Below are 8,350 nucleotides of genomic sequence, written 5' to 3'. Positions count from 1 at the left end.
GTTTTTTTTGGTTTTTTTTTTCAAAAGGTACTAGACAAGGATACCCATTGTCACTACTTCTATTCAGTTTTGTATTGGAAGTACTTGTTAGGGCGGTACAACAAGAGAAGGAAAGAAAAGGCATCCCATTCAGCAAAGAGATGGTCACTATGTGCAGATCATATGATAGTGTATACAGAAAACCCTATGACTCAACAACAAAAACTGTTAAAGCTAGTAGATCAATTTAATAGATTAACAGGATACAAGATCAATATCCCTGAAGGATACAAGACCAATATCCAAAAATCAGTGGGATTCCTCTACAGTAAAAAGGAGAACTCAGAGAAGTAAACAAAGAAAGCCATAGCATTTTCATTAAAATTGTTTTTTTGAGAATGGGTGAATGGAATGGCATTCTTCTTCAATGTATAATTTCAACATGTTTCCATTAAAAGTGGACAGAATCAGATGGAAATCCAGAATTCTTCATGGAAGTAAGACTATTAGTTAAATTCAGCTCACTAATGCCTATGATTAAGGGATGAAAATGGACAATCTACTTTCATGTGATTTACTGTCTTTAAAATCACACTGAAGGGTCAGTTGCAAGTTCATTTTAACATAATAACAATACCTAAAATAACAACCTTTATATGCTTCATTTAATTTTTATAGCTTCTAATTTTCCAAGATTCTGTGTGTGTTCAATATGCCAATTATTTTTATATTATTTTGTTTTGGTTTAGTTTTTTCACAACGTCTGTATACATTGTGTTTCATGCTACTTTTCATTCATTCGCATGCATTATGTTTTAGAAAATAAATCACCATTAGATCTTGGTCATCATTACCCAATATTTTCACATCCCCACTAAATCCTTCACATTTCCTTCACGCGCTCCTTCCTCCACCCATGAAACTATGCAACCCTGTCATTTCACTCCTACCCATCCTCACCCCTCTGCTCCCGTTGCTTCCTCCTTTGGGTCCCCAGAAGTATTTTATTAGTAATCCTTCCATTTTTATAATAATCTTAGGCAGTATTTCTCCTTATGATACTGTGTTACTTAGGATAATTCTCTCCAGTCTCTCCCAAATTATGTACTATATTTAGAAATCATTGCTCCTGAGTGCTGCATAGTATTCCATTGTGTGAGTGTACACAATATCCCAATCCATTCAGTTGTAGTTGGACATTTGGACTATTTCCATGATCTTAGGATGATGAATAATGATGCCTTGAACATTGGTGTACCAATCTCCATTTGTGTATTAATTCTTATTTCCTTAGAGTATATTCCTTCTATGTTCAACTTTTGAGGAAACACCGTGCTGTATTTCAGAGTGGTTGCACCATTTTACAGTCCCACTAACAGTGGGAGTTGATATCTGAGAGTTGCTACCTCCACATTCTCTCCAACATTCATTGTTTGTTATTCTGCTAAACTTTGCCAGTACTACTGGAGTAAGATGGAATCTCATTGTGGGTTTGATTTCCATCTTTTTTATTGCCAGTGATTTGGAGCATTTCTCCACGTGTTTGTTGGTTTTCTGAATGTCTTCTGTGAAAAGTCTTCCCATGTATCTTGTCCATTTGCAATTGGTTTACCAGTATATATATATCTTCTGGAGTCCCAGGAGAATTCTGTAAATTTTTGTTACAAGACCCTTGTCCGAGATGGTATTGCCAAATATTTGTTCCCAGTTGGTGAGTTTTCTATTCAACCTGTTAAAAAGTTTTTATATAAGCACAAAGATTTGATCTTAGAAAGTCTCATTCATCAATTTTCTCCTCTTCAAATTTTGCATTTCTGGCTGTATTGTCAACCTTTCTATACCAAAGACTAGACCTTCTAAGCTTGATCTCAGTTTTTCTCTTATGGGGCTTTATTCCCAGTTGTCTGTTCCACCTTGAGTTGATTTTGGTGAATAGTGTGAAATGTGCTTCCTGTTTCAGCTTTCTGCAAATAGCTAGTTTTTCCAACCTCATTTGTTAGATTGTCTCTTCCCCATTTGATAAGTTTTATTTCCTTGTCAAATATCAATTAACTATAGATAGAAAAGTCCATTTCTGGGTTTTCTGTTCTGTCCCACTGTTCTGTGTACCTGTTGTTGTACCAGTTCAGGCTGTTTTGCTTACTATCCCTGTGTCATAAGTTTTGAGGTAAGGGAGTGATATGTCTCCCATTTCATTTTTGTTTTTCAGAAGTGCTTTGTTCATTCTAGGTCTCATTTCTCGCCAAAAAAACTTGACAAATTCCCTTTCAGCTTCCTTGAAAAATGAATTTGGTATTTGTATTGGGATTGTGTTGAGCATGAATGTAGAATTGCTTTTGGTAGGAATGTTGTTTTCAAAATATTGTTTTCCTATCCATGAACAGGACACAATTTTTTTTCATTTATTTAGGTCTTTTATTGTGTCTTGCATGTTCAGTAATTTTTGTTGAACAGGTGTTTTGTGTCTTTAATTAGGTTCACTCCCAAGTATCACAACTTGTGGTTGGCTACTTAAAGTTCTATTGTTTCCCTGGTACCTTCTATGAGTTCTCTTTGTTACTGTAGAGGAATTCCATTGATTTTTGGATAATGATCTTATATCGTGCCACTCTAACTGGTTTACTGGCTCTAAAAGGGGTTTTGTTGCCGTTGAGTCTTTAGGGTTTTCAGTGTACACTATCATATCATCTGAATATTGTTACACCTTAACAATTTGCCAATCTGGACGGTTTTATTACTTTCTCTTGTATTGCCTAAGCAACTATTTTATGATTATTATTATTATTATTATTATTATTATTAATTTTAATGAAAATTTACAGAGACTTTGGATTTCCATTCATTTATTGTTGCACTTTTCTTCCTGCCTAACCTAACCCCCCATTCCCCCCTCCAGATGGCTCTTCTCTTTGAAAAGTAAAAGAAAAATTCTTTCATTGTTATACAATACTTCCGTCAAAGTCCACTCCAATATGCAGCCTTCATTCTGGACTCCTGTCATGACAATAATACCTAATCATATATCCTTTTTAAACAGTTCTCTCCCTCATCTGTTTCAATGCAGTGTACATAATTTATCCCATCTTTCTTAGTATTACCCCAACCCTGATACATCTCTCTTTGATCTAGGTATTTTGAACATTTCTTCATGTTTGTTTGCCATCTGAATGTCTTCTTTGGTGAAGTATCTGTTCATATCCTTTGCCCATTTTTCAATTGGGTTGTTTACCTTTATCTTGTTGTGCTGCTCGAATATTTTATAAATTCTAGATGTAAGTCCCTTATCTGACATGTCATTACCAAATATTTTTTTCCAAGTCTGTGGGTTCCCTTTTTACCCCATTGGAGAAATTTATGGATGTGCATAGGGATTTTATTCTTAGATGGCCCCATGCATCTATTTTATCCTCTCCTGGCTGTAGATTTTTCAGGGTGCTTGGAAGACTGTTTATGTTGTGGATTAGAACTTATAGACCTGAGATTCAATGTTGTTCTCAATGGAGAGAGATTAAAGACTCCCTTTAAGAACAGGAACTAGGCAAGGATGCTTACTATCACCTCTCTTATTCAGTATTTTATTGGAAATCTTAGCGATAGCAGTAAGACAAGAAAAGGAAATGAGAGGTACCCAAATTGGCAAATAGGAGGTAAAACTATATCCATATGAAAATGATATGAAAGGATTCTTATAAAACCATAAAGACTCAGCAAGAAAACTACTGGAAATAGTTGACTAATTCAGCAAATTGGCAGGATACAAGATCAACATACAAAGATCAGTTCAATTTCACTAAAGTAAAAATGAGAATGAAGAGCTGGATTAAAGAAAAACAATACCCTTCACAAAAACTAATCAAAAGATTAAATACTTTGGAGTAAATGTAACCAGAAGCACAAAGAATCAATTTTTTTAAAAACCTACAAAACATTACTACAAGAAACAAAAAGAGACCTGGAGAAATGAAAGAATATTCCTTGCTCTTGGATAGGAAGGCTCAATATTGTCAATATTGTGAAAATGACAATCCTACCAAAGATAATCTACACGTTCAATGCAGTCCAAATACAAGTACCAATCCCATTCTTCAATGAGATGGAAAAGGCAATCTTTAATTTCATTTGGAATGAAAAGAGGCCCTGAATAAGCAAAGCACTTCTTAAAAAGAGAAATAAGATAGGAGGCATCTCACTCCCTAATTTGTAGTCCTACTACACTGCCATTGTGGTCAAGACAACATCATACTAGTAAAATGACAGACACATAGATCAATAGAATAGAACTGAGAATCCAGAAATCAGCTCACCTACCTATAGTCAACTGATTTTTTACAAGGAGATGAAATCAGTTAAGTGGGGAAATGACAGCCTTTTTAACAAATAGTGTTGGAAAAATTGGAAAACTGCAGAATTCTCAATCAAGATTCATACGTCACTCCATACACAAAAACCAACTCAAAGGGGATCATGGACCTAGAACTAAAACCAAGGACCAAGTTAGTACTTTCAATATAATAGTAATTCGAATTGGTGATAGTGGACATCTTTCCCTGGTTCGTATAATCAAAGAAAATCGTTTTACTTTCGCCATTGAGAATGATTTTGGCTCTTGGTTTGCATATATACTTTTTACTTTGATGAGGAAATTCCATTATATTCCAATTTTCCTGATTGTCTAATAAGGAAGTGGTGCCAGACTTTGACAAATGCCTTTTCTGCATCAATTTCTAGGATAACATGTTGTTGTTGTTTGTTATGTGCTGTCGAGTCGCCTGCGACTCACAGCGACCCTATGTACAACAGCCCTAAACTCTGCTCTGTCCTGTGCCAACCGCACTGTCTCTGACACTGCCATCCCAATTAGCCCAGTCACTGAATCAATCCACCTCAAAACGCCTTCCTCTCCTGCGCTGTCCCTCCACCCTCGCAAGCATGATGTCCCTCTCTAAGGACTGGTCTCTCCTTTCTGCATGTCCAAAGTATGTTAGATGGAGCCTCAGAATCTTTGCCTCCAAAGAGCAACACGGTTTAACCCTTTCCAGGACAAATCTGTTTGTTTTCCTAGCAGTCCATGGTATTCTCAATACTCTTCTCCAGCACCACAGCTCAAAGGCATCAATTCTTCTTCTATCCTCCTTGGTCATTGCCCAACTCTCTGATGCATAACAGGTGGTTGTGAAGACCATGGCCTGTATCAGACGCACCTTAGTCTCCAAAGAGACACCATTGCTCTTCAGCACTTTGGAGAGGTCCCTAACAGCAGACTTTCCCATTGAAATGCGCCTTTTAATTTCCTGGCTGCTGGTGCCAAGACTGTTGACCATATAATCGAAAACGCAAAACCCCCACGATATTCGTTCCGGCCCTCTGGCCAAGAAAAGCCTATCTACACACCAGTTCTACAGGATGCTTCATATTTGCTCGGGAAACATTACGACTAAACTTCAGAGACACTGATCCCAACATAAGGAACTACTATCAGCTGATGTGCTTGAAATCACAGAAGCCATGGAAGCTTCATATATAAGTTATTAGATGGAGGGCTGGTGAAAGGGAGATAGATGTGAAGGGAGGGGGTAGAAGTGGATGGGTATCCTGGTGGATGGTGAAGCAGGAAATAATTGGGTAAAGACGTGTGTGAGAAAGGCAGGGACAACACTGACACTAAAGTTAACTCCGCAATAAGGGATATACCTTTTGGTCTGTCTGATACTTCTCTAAATCTGAACATTCACATTGAGACAGACTAGGAAGAAGGATTGGCCATCCACTTCTGAAATAGCAGGCCTCTGAAAACCCTATGTACAACAGAACAGGATAACATAGTTCTACTTATTTGCTTTGTTAATGTGGTGAATTACATTGATTGGGTGTTTTTTGTGTTTTTTATTGTTGTTGTTTTTATTGTTTTTGTTGAACCATCCTTGCATAACAATTATAAATCACACTTAGTCATGATGAATTATTTTGTGATGTACTTTTGGATTCTATTGTCTAAGACTTTGTTGAGGATTTTTGTTTCTATGTTCATGAGCGATATTAATCTGTAGTTTCCTTTAATGGTAATGTATTTGCCTGGTTTTGGCATTAGAGTTATTCTTGCTTCATAGAAAGTCTCTGGGAGTACACCTTCTTTTCTTTTCTTTTGTTTTTTATAAAAAAAGTAATATAAGTAGGATGGGTGATAAATCTTCTCTGAATGATGTTTGGTGGAATTCAGCTGTGAAGACATCTGGTCCAAGACTTTCTTTCTCTCTTTCTTTCTTTCTTTCTTTCTTTCTTTCTTTCTTTCTTTCTTTCTTTCTTTCTTTCTTTCTTTCTCTCTCTCTCTCTCTCTCTCTCTCTCTCTCTCTCTCTCTCTCTCTTTCTTTCTTCTTTCTTTTTTTGAGGGAGTCTTTTTTATGATCTGCTCAGTTTCTTCTTTTGTGGTGGATCTGTTCAAGTGTTGTACATCTGTCTGTGGCAATCTTTGTAGGGCATGAGTTTCAAAGAATATATCCATTTCCTATAAGTTTTCATAATTTGGACATTTTATAAGGAGAAACAGGTCCTTGGAGAGAGACATCATGCTTGGTAGGGTGGAGGGACAGCGCAGGAGGGGAAGACCATCTATGGGGTGGATTGATTCAGTGACTGGCGTAATCAGGATGTGTGTGTCAGAGACGATGTGGTTGGCACAGGCTAGAGCAGGGGGTAGGGCTGTTGTACATAGGGTTGCTATGAGTCGCAAACCACTTGACGGCACATAACAACAACAACAATAAGTTTTCAAGTTTATCAGAGCATAACACTTCATAATATTGTGATATTATATATTTCATTTCATCTGGTTCTGTTGGGATGCCACCTGTATCATTACTTAATGGAGTTACATGTATCTTCTCCCCACCTCCAATTTCCCCCTTTTGTTAAGTTTGTAAGTCAGGAAATAAAAAACTGAGTTGAATTAGGTAAATCTTCTGTCAGGGACCTTTCCAGAGTACTGAGAAGCAACAATATTTGTCTACAGATTAACGTGTGCCTGATCCAATCCCTGTTCTTCATAATTACTTGCTATGAATCAAAGAGCTGGACAATGACTAAGGAAAACAAAAGAATTGATGCCTTTGAATTGCAGTGTTGGAGAAGAGTCTTGAACATACCATGGACCACTAAGAAAACAAATAGGTCTGTCTTGGAGAGGATAAAACTAAGTTTCTCCTTGGAGGTAAGGATTTTGAAGCTCCATCTCACATACTTTGGGCATGTGGCCAGGAGAGAGTGATCCTTGGAGAAGGATATCATACTCAGAAGGATGGAGGAACAGCACAGGGTGGGAAGACCCAGGTGAAATGAATTAATACAGTAACTAGGACAATGGGGGTAGGTGTGTCAGAGTCATTGAGACTGGCTCTGGATAGGGCAGACTTCAGAGCTGTTAGAGTTGCTGTGAGTTTCAGGTGACTTGATGGCACATAACAACAAGAAGTTTGTGAGTGATTTGTCAATTTTATTTACTCTTTAGAAAAACCAGCTCCTGGTCTTATTGATGGTTTAAATTGTTTTTCTCTTTTCTATCTCATCGATTTGTGCTCTTGTTCTTATAATTTCCTTTCTTCTTGAGGCTGTGGGGTTAGACTGATAGTCTTTCTCTATTTAATGAAGGTGTTGAATTAGAACATTAATTATGTTTCTTTCTTCATTTTCTATGTGTTTGCCTATGTCTATGAACTGTCTTAACTACAGTCCAGGCGTTTTGTCACATTGTATTTTCACTATCATTTGTCTTAAGGAAATTTTTTCTTTTAATTCTTTATTTCATCTATAAACAATTTATCTTCTAAAAGGGTGCTATTTAGCTTCCACATTGGTGACTTTATAAGTTTTATCCTCTTATGATTAATTTCTAGTTTTATGGCATTGTGCACTGAGAAGACAGTTTGTATTATTTCAATGTGTGGTTGTTTTGGTTTTTGTTTTAATTTGTTGAGGCTTCCTTTGTGTCCTAATATGTGACTAATTATGGAAAAGATACATGTGCCCTTGAGAAGAAAGTGAGTTGAGTTTTAGTTGGTACCAATACCCTGAATACATCTACAAGGTTGAGTTGGCTGAATGTGTAGTTGAGATCTTCTGTATCTTTGTTAGGTTTCTTTTGAGTTGACCTATCCTTTGATGAGAGTTGTGTGTTACAGTTTCCTACCACTATTGTGATGCCATCTCTTCAATTCTCTTAACAAGTTGTTTTATGTATTTAGCAGATCTTTCATTTAATGCGTTTAATTACGACTGAACTTCAGAGACATTGATCCCAACATATGGAACTACCATCAGCTGATGTGTTTGGAATCACAGAAGCCATGGAAGCCTCATATATGTTATTAGATGGAGGGCT

The sequence above is a fragment of the Elephantulus edwardii genome, unplaced genomic scaffold (genome assembly GCF_000299155.1).
Source record: "Elephantulus edwardii isolate Elephantulus edwardi_28Jun2011 unplaced genomic scaffold, EleEdw1.0 scaffold00435, whole genome shotgun sequence".
In the NCBI taxonomy this organism is placed as follows: Eukaryota; Metazoa; Chordata; class Mammalia; order Macroscelidea; family Macroscelididae; genus Elephantulus; species Elephantulus edwardii.
This window is presented reverse-complemented; position numbering follows the sequence as displayed.